The following is an 18,453-nucleotide window of genomic DNA, read 5'->3' as shown; positions in this document are numbered from 1 at the left end:
TGGGTTTTAATGATACTGTCTGTGGGTGAGTGGTATCATGAATGTAGTTTCCATGGTTTTGGTTATTTAAAAAATTTTTTCTGTTACGACCTGAATTGCTTCTAGTAAAAAATTGAATGTAATCTAAAAATAAATAAATATAAATATTTTAAGTGGAAGTCATAATGGAGGAATTAAATAGGATAGTTAATCTAGGGAGAAGTGGTTGCCTCTGGGAAGTGAAATTTGGTTGAAGATGAAAAGGGCCTTCATCATTTAACTGTACAATGAGGTCTTCTGTGTTGTTTGCAGGTTTTGTGTCTTTATAAACAAATATAGTACTTTTGTAATAATGCTTCAACATTATAATGTGCCCTTCTCCCGCAATCTCTACACAGTTTACTCAACTTTATCTTCCTTCATAGCTCTTCTCACCTCTAACCTCTTCATTTACTCTGTGATACAGTGTGAGATCCTCAAGGGCAGGGACTTTGTTTTACTCTCTGATGCATTCCTATTGTCTGGCATTGTGCCTGGCTTGTACAGCACTACATTCTCAATATTTGTAGAATTAATTAATTCTACTAAGAAACTATTTCACATGGTTGTTGCTCATTTAATATTTACAAAGCATTTCCCTTGTGGCTCAGCTGGTAAAGAATCCTCCTGCAATGTGGGAGACCTGGGTTTGATCCCTGGGTTGGGAAGATCCCCTGGAGAAGGGAAAAGCTTACCCATCCCAATATTCTGGCCTGGAGAATTCCATGGACTGTATATTCCATGGGGTCATGAAGAGTTGGACATGACTGAGAGACTTTCACATTGCATTATCACATTGCATAGATAGATATTTAGTTTCCAAATCTGAACCTCTGATTCTCAGTCCATAGAGATTTCTTTTGCACCACACTGCCTTCCTAGAAGTAACTTGTTTTGGCTTTTTCTCAACTCTTTGAGAGTTGTAGTGAAACATTTGTTTTACGTTATAAAAATCTGCCTGTGAAACCTGCAGGTTACTACCATTTTCCTGTGGGACACTGTTGGTATTTAAAGCAACAACAACAATAAAAATTACTATATTCTAGAATGGTTCTCTTTTTAAAATCATTTTTAAATTGAAGTATAGTTGATATACAATATTATATAGGGAAAAGGTGTACAATGTAGTGACACAATATTTAAAGGTTAAGCTTCATTTATAGTTATTATAAAACTGTATTGTATGTATATTTCCCATGTTGTACAGTACATCCTTGTAATTTATTTTATACCTTATAGTTTATACTTCTTAATCTCCTACTCCTGTAATGCCGCCCTGCCTTTTCTCTCTTCACTGGTAACTACTAGTTTGTTCTCAGTATCTATGAATCTACTTCTTGCTTGTTATATTTTTTACATTCCACATATAAGTGATAGCATACAGTATTTGTCTTGCCATGTCTGACATTTCACTTAGCATTGTGCCCTCCAAGTCCATCCATGTTGATGCAGATGCAAAATTTCATTCTTTTTATGGCTAATAGTATTCCAGTGTATATAAATATATGTATATACATATGTGTGCATGCTCAGTTGCTCATTTGTGTCCAGCTTTTTGTGACCCCATGGAGTGTAGCCCACCAGGTTTCTCTGTCCATGGAATTTTCCAGGCAAGAATACTGGAGTCGGTTTCCATTTCCTACTCCAAGGGATCTTTCCTACCCAGGGATCAAACCCAGGTCTCCTACCTTGCAGGCAGATTCTTTACCATCTGAGCCATCAAGGAAGCCTATATATACATACATATATATCACATCTTCTTTATCCATTTATCTATTGATGGACAGTTACGTTGCTTCTATATCTTGGCAATTGTAAATAATGCTGGTTTGAAAATTGGGGTGCATGTATCTTTTTGAATTAGTACTTTTGGTTTTTTCTAGTGTATACCCAGGAGTGGAATTGCTGGATCATATGGTAGTTCTATTTTTAGTTTTTTGTGGAAACCTCCAGGCTGTTTTCCATAGTGGCTGCACTAATTTACATTCCCACCAGGGTTCCCTTTTCTTTTTTTCTTAACATATATATATATTATTGAATATAGTTAACTTACAATGTTTCAGGTACACAGCAAGGTGATTCAGTTGTACATATACACATATATTATTTTTCAAATTATTTTCCATTATAGGTTATTATAAGATATTGACTATAGTTTCCTGAGCTGAACGCTAAACTTTTGTTGCTTGTTGCATATATATTTTTTAATTAGAATTTATCATTCTATTCATACTAAGTCAAACAAGTGGAATCAAGATGTCATAAATTTTTTAGGCAAAAACTCATAAGTTTTCTAAAATATATATATTATACATATTTATATATATATGTATACAAGTATTTTTCTACTGTGCTTGATAAAGGCTTGAGAAATAACATCAAAGAAAACAAGAGATGGAGAAATTGGAAACCTTAAACTAAATGAAATGGGAGCACTGAATAGGAAATAGAAAAGGTGAAGCTAGATAAAAGTAAAGGATCATCATATAGTCCAGTTATTTTTAAACATGGCTGCCCTTTAGAAATATATTTGGAGCTTTGGAGGAAAAGAAAGCAATATGTGGGCATTTGTATCTTTCAAAAAATTCAAAGAAAATTCTGATATACATCTGGATTTTAAAAAGTGATTACAGGTTTTTCTGTCAAATGGTAGTTTTGGTGATATAGAATGATGTTTACCAGCTTTCACAATCAAAAAGGATGATTATAATTGCAAGCCATAGTGGGGGCATGGTTAACCTAACAATATAAAATAATTATATACAACTGGGGGGAGGTGTCAAGCAGAGTGATGTAGTAAGTGGAAGTGCATACATGCACATGTTTTCCTCCACCCAGCCAGTCTGTGTCTTTTGGTTGGTGCATTTAATCCATTTACATTTAAGGTAATTATTGATATGTATGATCCTATTACTCTTTTAATTGGGTTTATTTTATATAGGTCTTTTTCTTCTCTCGTGCTCCCTGCTTTAGCATTTGTTGTAAAGCCGGTTTGGTGATGCTGAATTTCTTGATTTTTGCTTGTTTGGAAAGCTTTTGATTTCTCCATCAAATCTGAATGGAGAATAGCCAGACAAAAAGAGTAGAGCCAGACTCTACCCAGCCAAGTGTTGCTGTGTAGAGTATTCTTGGTTGTAGGCTCTTCCCTTTCATCACTTTAAATAAATTGTGCCATTCCCTTCTGGTTTGTAGAGTTTGTTGAGAAATCAGCTGATAACCTGATGGGAGTTCCCTTGTATGTTATTTGTCATTTTTCCCTTGTTGCTTTTAATATTTTATCTTTATCTTTAACTTTTGTCTGTTTGATTATTATGTGTTTCAGTGTGTTCCTCCTTGGGTTTATCCTGCCTGGGACTCTCTGTGCTTCTTGGACTTAGTTGACTATTTCCTTTGCCATGTGAGGGAAGTTTTCAGCTATTATAAAAATATTTTCTCAGGTCCTTTCTCACTCTCTTCTCCTTCTAGAACTCCTATAATGCGAATGTTGGTATGCTTAATGTTGTCCCCGAAGTCTCTTAGGCTGTCTTCATTTTTTTGTTGTTGTTCTTTTCCCTATGTTTGGTTCTGTGGCAGTGATTTCCACCATTCTGTTCTCCAGGTCATTTATCCATTCTTCTGCCTCAGTTATTCTGCTATTGATTCCTTCTAGTATAGTATTCATCTCTGTTTATCTAGTCTTTAGTTCTTCTAGGTCTTTTATAAGCATTTCGTGCATCTTCTCCGTTATTTTCCCAAGATCCTGGATCATCTTCACTATCATTATTCTGAATTCTTTTTCTGGAGGGATGCCTATCTCCACTTCATTTAGTTGTTTTTCTGGGGGTTTGTCTTGTCCCTTCATGTGGGACATAACTTTCTGCTTTTTCATCTCGATTATCTTCCTGTAATGTGGTTTTTGTTCTAGCCGCTTTGGCATTGTGGTTCTTCTTGCTTTTTCTGTCTGCCCTCTGATGGAGGAGGCTAAGAGACTTGGTAAGCTTCCTGATGGTAGGGACTGATGGGAAAACTGGGTCTTGCTGTGGTGGGCAGGGCCTTGCTCAGTTCAGTTCAGTTCAGTCGCTCAATCATGGCCAACTCTTTGCAACCCTGTGACCTGCAGCATGCCAGGATTCCCTGTCCAAACCCATGTCCACCCAAACCCATGTCCATTGAGTCCGTGATGCCATCCAACCATCACATCCTCTGTCGTCCCCTTTTCCTCCTGCCCTCAATCTTTCCCAGCATCAGGGTCTTTTCCAGTGAGTCAGCTCTTCACATCAGGTGGCCAAAGTATTGGGATTTTCAGTTTCAATATCAGTCCTTCCAATGAACACCCAGGACTGATCTCCTTTAGGATGGGCTGGTTGGATCTCCTTGCAGTCCAAGGGACTCTCAAGAGTCTTCTCCAACACCACAGTTCAAAAGCATCAATTCTGCGCTCAGCTTTCTTTATCATCCAACTCTCACATCCATACATGACCACTGGAAAAACCATAGCCTTGACTAGATGGACCTTTGTTAGCAAAGTAATGTCTCTGCTTTTGAATATGCTATCTAGATTGGTCATAACTTTCCTTCCAAGGAGTAAGCAATCTTTTAATTTCATGGGTGCAAGCACCATCTGCAGTGATTTTGGAACCCCCAAAAATAAAGTCAGCCACTGTTTCCCGATGTATTTGCCAAGAAGTGATGGGATCGGATGCCGTGATCTTCATTTTCTGAATGTTGAGCTTTAAGCCAACTTTTTCACTCTCCTCTTTCACTTTCATCAAGAGGCTCTTTAGTTCTTCACTTTCTGCCATAAGGGTGGTGTCATCTGCATATCTGAGGTTATTGATATTTCTCCCGACAATCTTGATTCCAGCTTGTGCTTCCTCCAGCCCAGCGTTTCTCATGATGTACTCTGCATAGAAGTTAAATAAATAGGGTGACAATATACAGCCTTGATGTACTCCTTTTCCTATTTGAAACCAGTCTGTTGTTCCATGTCCAGTTCTAACTGTTGCTTCCTGACCTGCATACAGATTTCTCAAGAGGCAGGTCAGGTGGTCTGGTATTCCTATCTCTTTCAAAATTCTCCACAGTTTATTGTGATCCACATGGTCAAAGGCTTTGGCATAGTCAATAAAGCAGAAATAGATGTTTTTCTGGAACTCTTTTGCTTTTTTGATGATCTAGCAGATGTTGGCAATTTTATCTCTGGTTCCTCTGCCTTTTCTAAAACCAGCTTGAACGTAGCTTTAATAAAATTATCTGGTGATGGGTTAGGTTTCACTCCCTCCCTGTTAGTTGTTTGGCCTGAGGCTACCCAGCCCTGGGGTCTAGGAGCTCTATGGTTGGGTTAGTGGCCACCTCCAACAGGGCTTATGCCAAGGGGGACCTTCCCAGACTGCTGCTACCAGTGCCCCCATCCCTGTGATGAGCCCCTGCCAATTCATGCCTCCGCAGGAGACCCTCCAACACTATCAGGTAGTTTTGGTTCAGTCTCCTGTGAGGTCACTGCTCCTTTCCTCTGGGTCTTGGTGTGGGCAAGATTTTGTTTGTGGCTTCCAAGGCTGGAGTCTCTGTTTCCCCCAGTCCTGTGCAAGTCCTATAATCAAAGCCTGTTGGCCTTCAAGGTCTGATTCCTTGGGAATTCCCAGTCCCATTTTTGGATCCCTTGGCTGGGAAGGCTGATGTGGGGTTCAGAACCTTCACAACAGTGGGAGGATTTCCTTGGTACTCTTGTTTTCCAGTTTGTGGCTCACTCACCTGGTGGGTTTGAAATTTGATTTTATGGTGATTGTGTCCCTCCTATCATCTCACTGAGGCTTCTTCTTTGTCTTTGGACATGGGGTATCTTTTTTTGGTGGGTTCCAGCACCCTTCTGTCAATGGTCATTCAATAGCTAGGTGCAGTTTTGGTGCTCTTGCAGGAGAAGATGAGTGCACATCCTTCAACTCCACCAACTTGAACAGGGTTCCCTTTTCTTTACATCCTCACCAACATTTCTCATTTATGTACTTTTTGATGATAGACATTCTGACAAATCAAATGTGGTTTTGATTTGCATTTGCCTGATGGCTAATGATGTTGAGCATCTTTTCATGTGTGTGTGTGTTGGCCATCTGCATTTCCTCTCTGGAAAAATGTCTATTCATATCTTCTGTCCATTTTTAAAATTAGGTTTTTTGAGTTTGTTTGTTGTTGTTGTTGTTTTGATGTTGAGCTGTATGAACTGGTTATATATGTGGGATATTAACCCCTTATCAGTCATATCACTTGCAAATATTTTCTGCCATTCAGTAAGTTGTCTTTTAGTATTGTCAGTGATTTCCTATGCTGTGCAAAAGCTTTTACATTTAATTAGGTTCCATTTGTTTATTTTTGCTTTTATTTCTTTTGCTCTTGGAGATAGCTCAAAAAAACTACTGCTACAATTTATGTCAAAGAGTGTTCTGCCAGTGTTTTCTTCTAGGAGTTTTATAGTATCTGGACTTACATTCAGGTATTTAGGTCTTTAATCCATTTTCAATTTATTTTTATGTATGATGTAAGAGAATATTCTAATTTCATTCTTTTACATGTGGCTGTCCAGTTTTTCCAGCACCACTTATTGAACAGACTGCCTTTTCTCCTTTGTATATTCTTCCTCCTTTGTCATAGATTAATTGACAGTAAGTCTACAGGTTTATTTCTGTGTTCTCTATTCTGTTCTCCACTGATCTATGTATCTGTTTTTGAGACAGTGCCATACTATTTTCTTTTTAAATTTTATTATTTGTTTATTTATTTAGCTTTGGCTGCACTCATTGCTGCACATGGACTTTCTCTAGTTGTGGCAAGCAGGGGCTGCTCTCTAGTTTGTGGTTCATGGGCTTTTCATTGCAGTGGCTTCTCTTGTTACAGAGCATGGGCTCTAGAGTGTGGGCTTAGTAGTTGTGGTGCATGGGCTTAGTTGCCCCACAGCAGGTGGAGTCTTCCTGGACCAGGGATCAAATGCATATCCCCTGCATTGGCAGGCAGATTCTTAACCACTGGACCACAAGGGAGATACAGTACCATACTGTTTTGATGACTGTATCTTTGTAGTATAGTCTGAAGTCAGGGTGTAATTCTTCCAGCTTCGTTCTTAAGATTGTTTTGGCTATTTGGGGTCTTCTGTGTCTCCATTCAAATTTTAAAATTATTTGTTCTAAAAAATTCTTTTGTTCTATTTCTGTGAAAAATGCCATAAGTATTTTGATAGGGATAGTACTTGAATCTATAGATTGCCTTGGGTAGCGTGGTCATTTTAACAGTATTAATTCTTCCAATCCAAGAACATGGTGTATCTTTCCATCAGTTTGTGTTGTCTTCAATTTTTCCATCAGTGTCTTACAGTTTTCTGAGTATAGAGATATAAATATGTCCTTCTCAGGTAGATTTATTCCTAGGTATTTTGTTCTTTTTAATGCAATGGTAAATGGGAATGTTTTTTTTAAATTTCTCTTTCTGACAGTTCATTGTTACTATTCAGAAATGCAGCAGATTACTGTATATTAATTTTGTATCCTTCAGCTTTACTGAATTCATTGATTATCTTTGGTAATTTTCTGGTGACATCTTTGAGATTTTCTATGTCTGGTATTATGTCATCTGCAAACAGTGACAGTTTTACTTCTTCCTTTCTGATTTGAATTCCTTTTATTTTTTTTTCTTCTCTGATTGCTATGGCTAGGATTTCCAAAATTATGTTGAATAAAAGTGGTGAGACTGGGCATCCTTGTCTTGTTCCTGATCATAGAGTAAATGCTTTCAGCTTGTCACCATGGAGGATGATGTTAGCTGTAGATTTGTCATTATGGCCTTTATATGTTTATGCTATTGCCAGGTATCTGGTATTGGATTTGTTTCTTCGGAGAACTAATATAGTGTATTACACATAAACAATTTTCCAAGTCATTAAATATTCTATAATCTTACAGTATTTGCATAGATTTCAATTGTATGAGTATCTTCTGTTGTAAGAAATTTAGATTATTTTCATTTTCATATTACAAATAATGCTGAAGTGTATACAACTTGCATAGATGCACATCCCTGACTATTTCTTCTTTTTTTTCTAAATTTTTTATTCAAAAATTCTTTAATTCTAAAATTGTATTGGTTTTGCCATACATCAACATGTATCTACCACAGGTATACACGTGTTCCCCATCCTGAGATCCCCTCCTTCCTCCCTCCCTGTACCATCCCTCTGGATCGTCCCAGTGCACCAGCCCCAAGCATCCAGTATCATGCATTGAACCTGGGCTGGCGACTTGTTTCATATGTGATATTATACATGGTTCAATGCCATTCTCCCAAATCATCCCACCATCCCATATTGACTATTTCTTTAGAATAATTCCATAAATGAAATTAGAGTCAGAATATTAAAAAATATAAAAGTTTTAAAGCATGTTGCCAAATAACTCTCCAAAAGGGTTATAGCCATTTATACACCTCCTTAATTAACCTACAAGGGTATTTGATTCTCTACTTTCATTAATATTGGATGTTATCATATTTTTAACCTACCAAGTTTGTTTTTTTTATGGATTTTTTTTTCATTTGTCTTTTGTTGATTTACAGTAAAATTGAACATTATGCTCACTGGCAATTTGTTTCTGTCCTTTGCTGATTTTTCTGTTGGAGTGTTTCTTCTATCTAACTGATTCATGGCAATTCTTACTATATTAAGAACTTCAGTTATTTGTATTCACTGTTAAATTTTTCAGACTCTTATAGATTTTTTTCAGAACCATACATTTTTAATTGATATATTCTTGACATAAAACATTGTGTAAGTTTATGGTTTACAACAAGTTGATCTGATATATTTGGATATTGCAGTATGATTACCACTGTAGAGTTAGCTAACACGTCTATCATGTTACATAATTATAATTTCTATTTTGTAGTGAGAACAATTAAAATCTAGTCTCTCAGACACTTAGAAGTTTATAATACAATATTGTTGACTATAATCACTATGCTGTGCACTAGATTTCCAGGATTTATTTATCTACTAGTTACAAGTTTATACTCTTAGACAGTTCTCCAGTTTCCCTATTTCGCAGCCTCTGATAACCACCATTCTATTCTCTGTTGCTGCAAGTTTAGCTTTTTCTTTTTATAAAAAAAGTTTTTAAATGAAGTATTTACAGTGTTGTGTTAATTTCTGTTATGCACCAAAGGAATTCAGTCCATAGGGTCACGAAGAGTCAGACGCAACTGAAGCAATTTAGCATGCATGCACACAGCATATATGTGTGTGTGTGTTTATATATGTGTATATATATATGGCTTGTAGCCCATCAGTCTCCTCTGTCCATGGGATTCTCCAGGCAAGAATACTGGAGTGGATTGCTGTGCTCTCCTCCAGGGGGTCTTCCCAACCCAGGGATTGAACCCAAGTCTCTTATGTCTCCTGCATTGGCAGGTGGGTTCTTTACCACTAGTACCACTTGGGAAGTCTATACATGTGCAAACCCCAGACTTCCAGTCCATTCCCCCCACTTCCCATCTTCTCAGTCTCTTCTGTATGTCTGTGAAGACTCTTACAGTCTTAACAGCAATTGATTATTTCATTCTGAATTTATCTTAGTAAATAAAAAACTGTCATAGTCATATGATATTCATTTAGTTTAATGAGTAAGAGGCAGGCATTGTACTCTGTGATGAAGACAGACGTGAAAGATGTGCTCAGAGCCGAGCCTTTTAGATAAATGTGTAATTAACTTAGCTTTACAATGAATAGAGATGATAGTTGCTAATACTGAAGCATAACTAAACCTTAAGGTTTAAAAACAAGCAATTTAAGTAGAGTAGTATCTTTGAGGCTGTCATCTCCCTTTATTTATTTTTTAAATATATAACATATTTTCCCTCTGTTTTCTCTTCCCACTGTATAAAAATCTGTATCCCTTCTGCTTTTCTCTTTCTTTTCCTTTGATTATTCTCCTTTGTTTCATTTTCCCCTCCTGTCATTTAACATATAAAAATACAAAATTAAAGTACATTTTAATCTATGTTTCTAATTGTTGTAAAACATTGTGAAAATTACTATTGAAGCATTTTGCTTGCGGTTTCTTTTTTTTGGCCGTTTCTATTTTTAAGAATAGATTAATTGGACCTATTATTAAGTAGCTTGTTGTTTGGAATTGGTTTTCCATTGTGCCCACATCCACCCCACCTTCCGACCAAGATATTATAGTAATGTTGTGATAAAAACTGTTTCATTTGAGTTTTTTTCCTAATTGCAACAATGCAAGGAAATCTTTCTAATTTACACAGCACTTTCCATTCCAAAGTCTTCTATAACTAACCATAATATTTTATCAAGACCTAGTTTTCTGTGAAAATATATGCAAGTACAGTAGTGGTACTAAGAATAACAGGTGTTGGATTTTTAATTCTCATAATCTGTGTTCTTTGGTCTGGACAGCTTACCCTTTCCTCTAGTCTTAACTAGATACATATGCAAATATATTTCTCTTTCCAGCCAGATTCTTGCTCCCAAGGTCTTCCTACAGAGAGTTCATTATCTTTGTTCAGCAGTCATTGTACATTTCTACAACAAAAATACACAAAAGAATGATCTTATGAAAATGATAGATTGGAGGGATGGTTCACAAAGGACCTCTTTGGTTTACAAAGGATATGCTTCATAGTGTTCTAAAAGAGCATATTTTCTTTAGTATGTTCCAAATGATTTTAACTTTTCAGAAATTCATCTTCTAGGTAAATAAAATTATCTTTTTCCCCCCCTTTGTCTGACATAGATGAGAATATCTTGATACTGAACCTCACAGCTCTAAGTCTGCCTCCATTATAACAGCAAGACTTCAGGCCGTGGAAGAAGTGACCCCAGGTAGGAGATCAGGAACTACCCTCACTGAGGCCACATTTCTATACTTCAGATACTTCACATCTCTAAAGTAAAGAAACGAATATGTCGTTTACTCGGAATAAGAGAGATGATATGGAGCATGGGTTGACATCATTTAGTAAGGAAGAAAATAAGGAGGACAAGTTTGAAGATGCCTATGAAATTATCCCTGCAGCGGCAACAATGGATGTAGTATCTTCTTTGGAAGAATGCACAACAGGATTGTATTTATTTCTAAATAACAGATTCTCTGATGCCATACATCTCATTTATCCATGGTCAAAAAACAGCATATACCATGCTCTAATCTATAGCGTCCTTATGGTTATCAAGGCCTTTTTGACTTTTGATCCACAGGATATAGAGATTGGGATGACTGCCACAAAGGAAGCTTTGAGAGTCTGTAACAATTTCCGAAGGAAATCTAGGATGATAAGTTTTTCTCGTCTAGTTAGCAGGCAGGGAATAAAGGCTATTAAAGAAGAGGAATTGCATGCAGAAGTCTGTTATGCTGAGTGTTTGATCTTGAAATCCACTGTAATGTTTATACAAGATGACAGTACACTTAGTTTTCTTAAAAGTGGGATCAACATTGGGTTAAGTTACCAAATATACAAAGACTGTCAACAAATATTAACACAGATACCTGATTACCAAAGCAAAACCTACAGACACCTGGTTGGAGGCATAAAATTTGGACTTGGAGTATTCAACTTGTTATTATCACTTGTGCCACCAAGGACACTTAAACTACTCAATGTTGTTGGATATTCTGGTGATAGAGAAGTAGGCTTGACTTTGCTTCATGAGAGTGCATCTGAATCCCATATAAATAATATCTTTAGTGTTTTGATTCTACTGTTTTATTACAATTATCTCTCCATAACTTTTAGTGTTGAAAAGAACCATAGTTCTGCTGTGGAGAATCTCTTCCTAATCTACCTTCAGAAATTTCCAAACTGTGCCATACTTAAATTTTTTCATGGACGTTTTAGTATGCTGAAAGGATATTTTAAACATGCCCAGTTAACATTAGAGGAGTGCATTTTTATTCAGGATGAATGGAAGCAGCTTCATCACCTCTGTTACTGGGAGCTTATGTGGTGCCACATTTTCCTGCTGGAATGGAAACAGGCTTACCACTATGCTCATGTGCTGGTTCAAAACAGCAGGTGGTCCAAGTCAGTATATTCTTTCGCTAAAGCTTCCCTACTGGCCGTGCTTCCTCCTGATTTTGCGAAATCAGTAAGTGAGGACATGAGCTCTCTCTTCCTAAGCGTGGATAGCCTGAGAATCAGAATTTTAGGAACTTCTGTGCCGATAGAAAAGTTTGTTGCTGAGAAGGGTCAGCGCTATGCGACAACTGCAGGCTGGTTTACAGCACAGCCCATTCTGGAATTTATGTATGCCTGGAGTGGTTTCCGAGTCATAGGCAAAAAACTAGAGCTTATTTCAACCTGGCTATCAATCATTGACAAAGGAGAACAACTTTTACAAGAAACTCCAAATAAAGAGTATGTCATAGATGACATAAGTTTATTAAATTTACTGAAAGGTCTGTGTCTGAAATACTTAGGCAAATATTCAATGGCTGAGTACTGCTTTAGTCATGTCATTCAAAAGGAGAAATTGTTAAAATATGACCACTATTTGGTGCCGTATTCTTACTATGAACTGGGAATTCTATACTATCTAAAAGGAGATTATGCCAGTGCAATAAAAACCCTAGAAAACATAAAAAATTACAAAGACTATTCCATGGAAGCCCGATTACAGTTTAGGGCTCACATAGCCCTTGAACAAATAGCTAAAGAAAAAGTGATTTAAACACAAGTGTGGTTTTGTTTTTCTATGAGTGAAGTGTCTACTATCAGCTTGGTAATTAACAAGTAGAAAAATAATTTCTTTGTGGAAGGAATCCAAGAAGAGGCAACTGCTAAGAATCTGACCAGTAACAAGGAAGAAAGGAATTGGCCATTACTTTTTCCTCTTTCCTCCTCCATACCTATAAAATGGAATGTTTTAGACTGGCAAATGGAGTGATGCATATTCTTGACAAAGGAAAGGTAAATGATGTACATTTATTTTTTTTAAAATTTTAATTGGAGGCTAATTACTTTACAATATTGTAGTGGTTTTTGCCATACATTGACATGAATCAGCCATGGGTGTATATGTGTCCCCCATCCTGAAGCCCCCTCCCACCTCCGTCCCCATCCCATCCCTCAGGGTCATCCCAGTGCACCAGCCCTGAGTGTCCCGTCTCATGCATTGAATCTAGACTGGCAATCTGTTTCACATATGGTGATATACACGTTTCAATATACACTATTCTCTCAAATCATCCCTCCCTCACCTTCTCCTAGAGTCCAAAAGTCTGTTTTTTACATCTGTGTCTCTTTTGCTGTCTTGCATATAGGGTCATCGTTACCATCTTTCTAAATTCCATATATATGCGTTAGTATACTGTATTCATGTTTTTCTTTTTGACTTCACTCTGTATAGTAGGCTCCAGTTTCATCCACCTCATTAGAGCTGATCCAAATGTGTTCTCTTTAATAGCTGAGTAATATTCCATTGTGTATATGTACCACAGCTTTCTTATCCATTCATCTGCCAGAGGACATATAGGTTGCTTTCATGTTCTAGCTATTGTAAACAGTGCTGCAGTGAACATTGGGGTACATGTGTCTCTTTCAATTCTGGTTTCCTCATTGTGTATGCCCAGCAGTGGGATTGCTGGGTCATATGGCAGTTCTGTTTCCAGTTTTTAAGGAATCTCCACACTGTTCTACAGTGGCTATATTAGTTTGCATTCCCACCAACAGTGTAAGAGGGTCCCCTTTTCTCCACACCCTCTCCAGCATTTATTGCTTGTAGACTTTTTGATAGCAGTCATTCTGACAGGCATGAAATGTTACTTCTTTGTGGTTTTGATTTGCATTTCTCTGATAATGAGTGATGTTGAGCATCTTTTCATGTGTTTGTTAGCCATCTATATGTCTTCTTTGGAGAAATGTCTGTTTACTTCTTTGGCCCGTTTTTTTGATTGGGTCGATTATTTTTCTGGAATTGAGCTGCAGGAGTTGCTTGTATATTTTTGAGATTAGTTGTTTGTCAGTTGCTTCATTTGCTATTATTTTCTCCCATTCTGAAGGCTGTCTTTTCACCTTGCTTATACTTTCCTTTGTTGTGCAGAAGCTTTTAATTTTAATTAGGTCCCATTTGTTTATTTTTGCTTTTATTTCCAGTATTCTGGGAGGTGGGTCATAGAGGATCCTGTTGTGATTTATGTCGGAGAGTGTTTTGCCTATGTTCTCCTCTAGGAGTTTTATAGTTTCTGGTCTTACATTTAGATCTTTAATCCATTTTGAGTTTATTTTTGTGTATGGTGTTAGAAAGTGATCTAGTTTCATTCTTTTACAAGTGGTTGACCAGTTTTCCCAGCACCATTTGTTAAAGAGATTGTCTTTTCTCTATTATATTCTTGCCTCCTTTGTCAAACATAAGGTGTCTGTAGGTGCGTGGATTTATCTCTGAGCTTTCTATTTTGTTCCATTGATCTATATTTCTGTCTTTGTGCCAGTACCATACTGTCTTGATGACTATAGCTTTGTCGTAGAGCCTGAAGTCAGGCAGGTTGATTCCTCCAGTTCCATTCTTCTTTCTCAAGATTGCTTTGGCTATTCGAGGTTTTTTACAAATACAAATTGTGAAATTATTTGTTCTAGCTCTGTGAAAAGTACCGTTGGTAGCTTGATAGGGATTGCATTGAATCTGTAGATTGTTTTGGGTAGTATACTCATTTTCACTATATTGATTCTTCCGATCCATGAACATGGTATATTTCTCCATCCATTAGTGTCCTCTTTGATTTCTTTCACTAGTGTTTTATAGTTTTCTATATATAGGTCTTTAGTTTCTTTAGGTAGATATATTCCTAAGTATTTTATTCTTTTCATTGCAATGGTGAATGGAATTGTTTCCTTAATTTCTCTATTTTCTCATTATTAATGTGTAGGAATGCAAGGGATTTCTGTGTGTTGATTTTATATCCTGCAACTTTACTATATTCATTGATCAGCTCTAGCAGTTTTCTGATGGAGTCTTTAGGGTTTTCTATGTAGAGGATCATGCCATCTGCAAACAGTGAGAGCTTTACTTCTTCTTTTCCAATTTGGATTCCTTTTATTTCTTTTTCTGCTCTGATTGCCATGGCCAAAACTTCCAAAACTATGTTGAATAGCAGTGGTGAGAGTGGGCACCCTTGTCTTATTCCTGACTTTAGGGGAAATGCTTTCAGTTTTTCACCATTGAGGATAATGTTTGCTGTGGGTTTCTCGTATATAGCTTTTATTATGTTGAGGTATGTTCCTTCTATTCCTGCTTTCTGGAGAGTTTTTATCATAAATGGATGTTGAATTTTGTCAAAGGCTTTCTCTGCATCTATTGAGATAATCATATGGCTTTTATTTTTCAATTTGTTAATGTGGTATATTACATTGATTGATTTGCGGATATTGAAGAATCCTTGCATCCCTGGGATAAAGCCCACTTGTTCATGATGTATGATCTTTTTAACATGTTGTTGGGTTCTGTTTGCTAGAATTTTTTTTAGGGTTTTTGCATCTATGTTCATCAGTGATACTGGCCTGTAGTTTTCTTTTTGTGTGGCATCTTTGTCTGATTTTGATATTAGGGTGATGGTGGCCTCATAGAATGAGTTTGGAAGTTTACCTTCCTCTGCAATTTTCTGGAAGAGTTTGAGTAAGATAGTTAGCTCTTCTCTAAATTTTTTGGTAGAATTCAGCTGTGAAGCTGTCTGGTCCTGGGCTTTTGTTTGTTGGAAGATTTCTGATTATGGTTTCGATTTCTGTGCTTGTGATATATCTGTTAAGATTTTCTATTTCTTCCTGGTTCAGTTTTGGAAAGTTACACTTTTCTAAGAATTTGTCCATTTCTTCCAAGTTGTCCATTTTATTGGCATATAGTTGCTGATAGTAGTCTCTTATGATCCTTTGTATCTCTGTGTTGTCTGTTGTGATTTCCCCATTGTCATTTCTAATTTTGTTGATTTGATTCTTCTCCCTTTGTTTCTTGATGTGTCTGGCTAATGGTTTGTCTATTTTATTTATCTTCTCAAAGAACCAGCTTTTAGCTTTGTTGATTTTTGCTACAGTCTCCATTGTTTCTTTTGCATTTTTTTCTGCCCTAATTTTTGTGATTTCTTTCCTTCTACTAACCCTGGGGTTCTTCACTTCTTCTTTTCTAGTTGCTTTAGGTGTAGAGTTAGGTTATTTATTTGATTTCTCTCTTGTTTCTTAAGGTAGGTTTGTATTGCTATGAACCTTCCCCTTAGCACTGCTTTTACTGAATCCTATAGGTTTGGGGTTGTTGTATTTTCATTTTCATTCGTTTCTATGCATATTTTGATTTCTTCTGTGATTTGTTGGTTATTCAGAAGTATGTTGTTTAGCCTCCATATGTTTGTATTTTTAATAGTTTTTTTCGTGTAGTTGACATCTAATCTTATCACATTGTGATCAGAAAAGATGCTTGAGATGACTTCATTTTTAAAAAATATACCAAGGCTAGATTTATGGCCCAGGATGTGATCTATCTTGGAGAAGATTCCGTGTGCACTTGAGAAAAGGTGAAATTCATTGTTGTTTTAAGGTGAAATGTCCTATAGATATCAATTAGGTCTAATTGGTCCATTGTACCATTTAAAGTTTGTGTTTCCTTGCTAATTTTCTGTTTAGTCGATCTATCCATAGATGTGAGTGGGGTATTAAAGTCTCCCAGTATTATTGTGTTACTGTTAATTTCCCCTTTCATATTTGTTAGCATTTGCCTTACATATTGCAGTGCTCCTATGTTGGGTACATATATATTTATAGTTGTTATAGCTTCTTCTTAGATGGATCCTTTGATCATTATGTAGTGTCCTTCTTTGTCTTTTTTCACGGACTTTATTTCAAAGTCTATTTTATCTGATATGAGTATTGCTACGCCTGCTTTCATTTGGTCTCCATTTGAGTGAAATATCTTTTTGCAGCCCTTCACTTTCAATCTGTATATGTCCCTAGGTTTGAGGTGGGTCTCTTGTAGACAGCATATATAGGGGTCTTGTTTTTGTATCCATTCAACCAATCTTTGTCTTTTGGTTGGGGCATTCAACTCATTTACATTTTAAGGTAATTATTGATAAATATGATCCCATTGCCATTTACTTTATTGTTTTGGGTTTGATTTTATAAACCTTTTCTTTGTTTCCTGTCTAGAGAAGATCCTTTAGCATTTGTTGAAGAGCTGGTTTGGTGGTGCCGAATTCTCTCAGCTTTTGCTTGTCTGTAAAGCTTCTGATTTTTCCTTCATATTTGAATGAGATCCTTGCTGGGTACAGTAATCTGGGTTGTAGATTTTTCTTTTTCATCACTTTAAGTATGTCCTGCCATGCCTTTCTGGCTTGAAGAGTTATTATTGAAAGATAAGCTGTTATCCTTATGGAGATCCCCTTGTGGGTTATTTGTTGTTTTTCCCTTGCTGCTTTTAATATTTGTTCTTTGTGTTTGATCTTTGTTAATTTGATTAATATGTGTCTTGGGGTGTTTCACCTTGGGTTTATCCTGTTTGAGACTCTCTGGGTTTCTTGGACCTTGGTGGCTATTTCTTCCCCATTTTAGGGATGTTTTCAACTATTATCTCCTCAAGTATTTTCTCATGGCCTTTCTTTTTGTCTTCTTTTTCTGGGACTCCTATGATTCGAATGTTGGGGTGTTTACCATTGTCCCAGAGGTCTCTGAGGTTGTCTCATTTCTTTTTTCCTCTCTGCTTCATTTATTTCCACCGTTCTATCTTCCATCTCACTTATCCTATCTTCTGCCTCAGTTATTCTACTGTTGGTTCCCTCCAGAGTGCTTTTGATCTCAGTTATTGCATTATTCATTATTGATTGACTCTTTTTTATTTTTTCTAGGTCCTTGTTAAACTTTTCTTGGATATTCTCAATCCTTGCCTCCAGACTATTTATCTGTAACTCCATTTTGTTTTCAAATTTTTGGATCATTTTTACTATCATTATTCTGAATTCTTTGTCAGGTAGACTCCCTATCTCCTTCTCTTTGGTTTGGTTTGGTGTGCTTTTATCATGTTCCTTTACCTGCTGAATATTTCTCTGCCTTTTCATCTTATTTAGGTTGCTGTGTTTGGGGTGGCCTTTCTGTATGGTGGAAGTTTGTGGTTCCTCTGTGGTTCCTCTTTATTGTGCACATTCCTCCTTGTGGGTGGGGTTGGCCAAGTGGCTTTCAAGGTTTCATGGTTAGGGATGCTTGTGTCAGTGTTCTGGTGGGTGGAGCTGGATCTCTTCTCTCTGGAGTGGAATGAAGTGTCCAGTAGTGAGTTTTGAGGTGTCTATGGGTTTGGTGTGACTTTTGGCCACCTGTATTTTTGTGCTCAGGGTTATGTTCCTTTTTTGTTGGAGAACTAGCTTGGTATGTCTTGCTCTTGAACTTGTTGGTTCTTGGGTGGAGCTTGGTTTCTGTGTAGGTATGGAGGCTTTT

The 18,453-nt window shown here is 36.8% G+C and overlaps 1 protein-coding gene across 9 annotated transcripts in view; it reads left to right on the top strand.

The window, feature by feature from the left end:
• GEMIN6 (gem nuclear organelle associated protein 6) overlaps positions 1-18,453 on the top strand; it is a 48,119-nt gene that overhangs the window by 7,863 nt on the left and 21,803 nt on the right. For 5 of the 9 annotated variants that reach the window (XR_009599858.1, XM_042248088.2, XM_060412253.1 and 2 more), the window contains exon 3: positions 10,785-10,873. The exons of 2 other annotated variants lie outside the window; for them this stretch is intronic. The gene's annotated coding sequence lies outside the window, so the exon portion shown is untranslated. Of the gene's footprint in view, positions 1-10,784; positions 12,958-18,453 lie in introns of all 9 variants that reach the window. 2 more of the 9 variants (XR_009599857.1, XR_009599856.1) reach the window with 1 other exon arrangement.

Source organism: Ovis aries, chromosome 3 (assembly GCF_016772045.2).
Source record: "Ovis aries strain OAR_USU_Benz2616 breed Rambouillet chromosome 3, ARS-UI_Ramb_v3.0, whole genome shotgun sequence".
NCBI lineage: Eukaryota > Metazoa > Chordata > Mammalia > Artiodactyla > Bovidae > Ovis > Ovis aries.
This window is presented reverse-complemented; position numbering and strand designations above follow the sequence as displayed.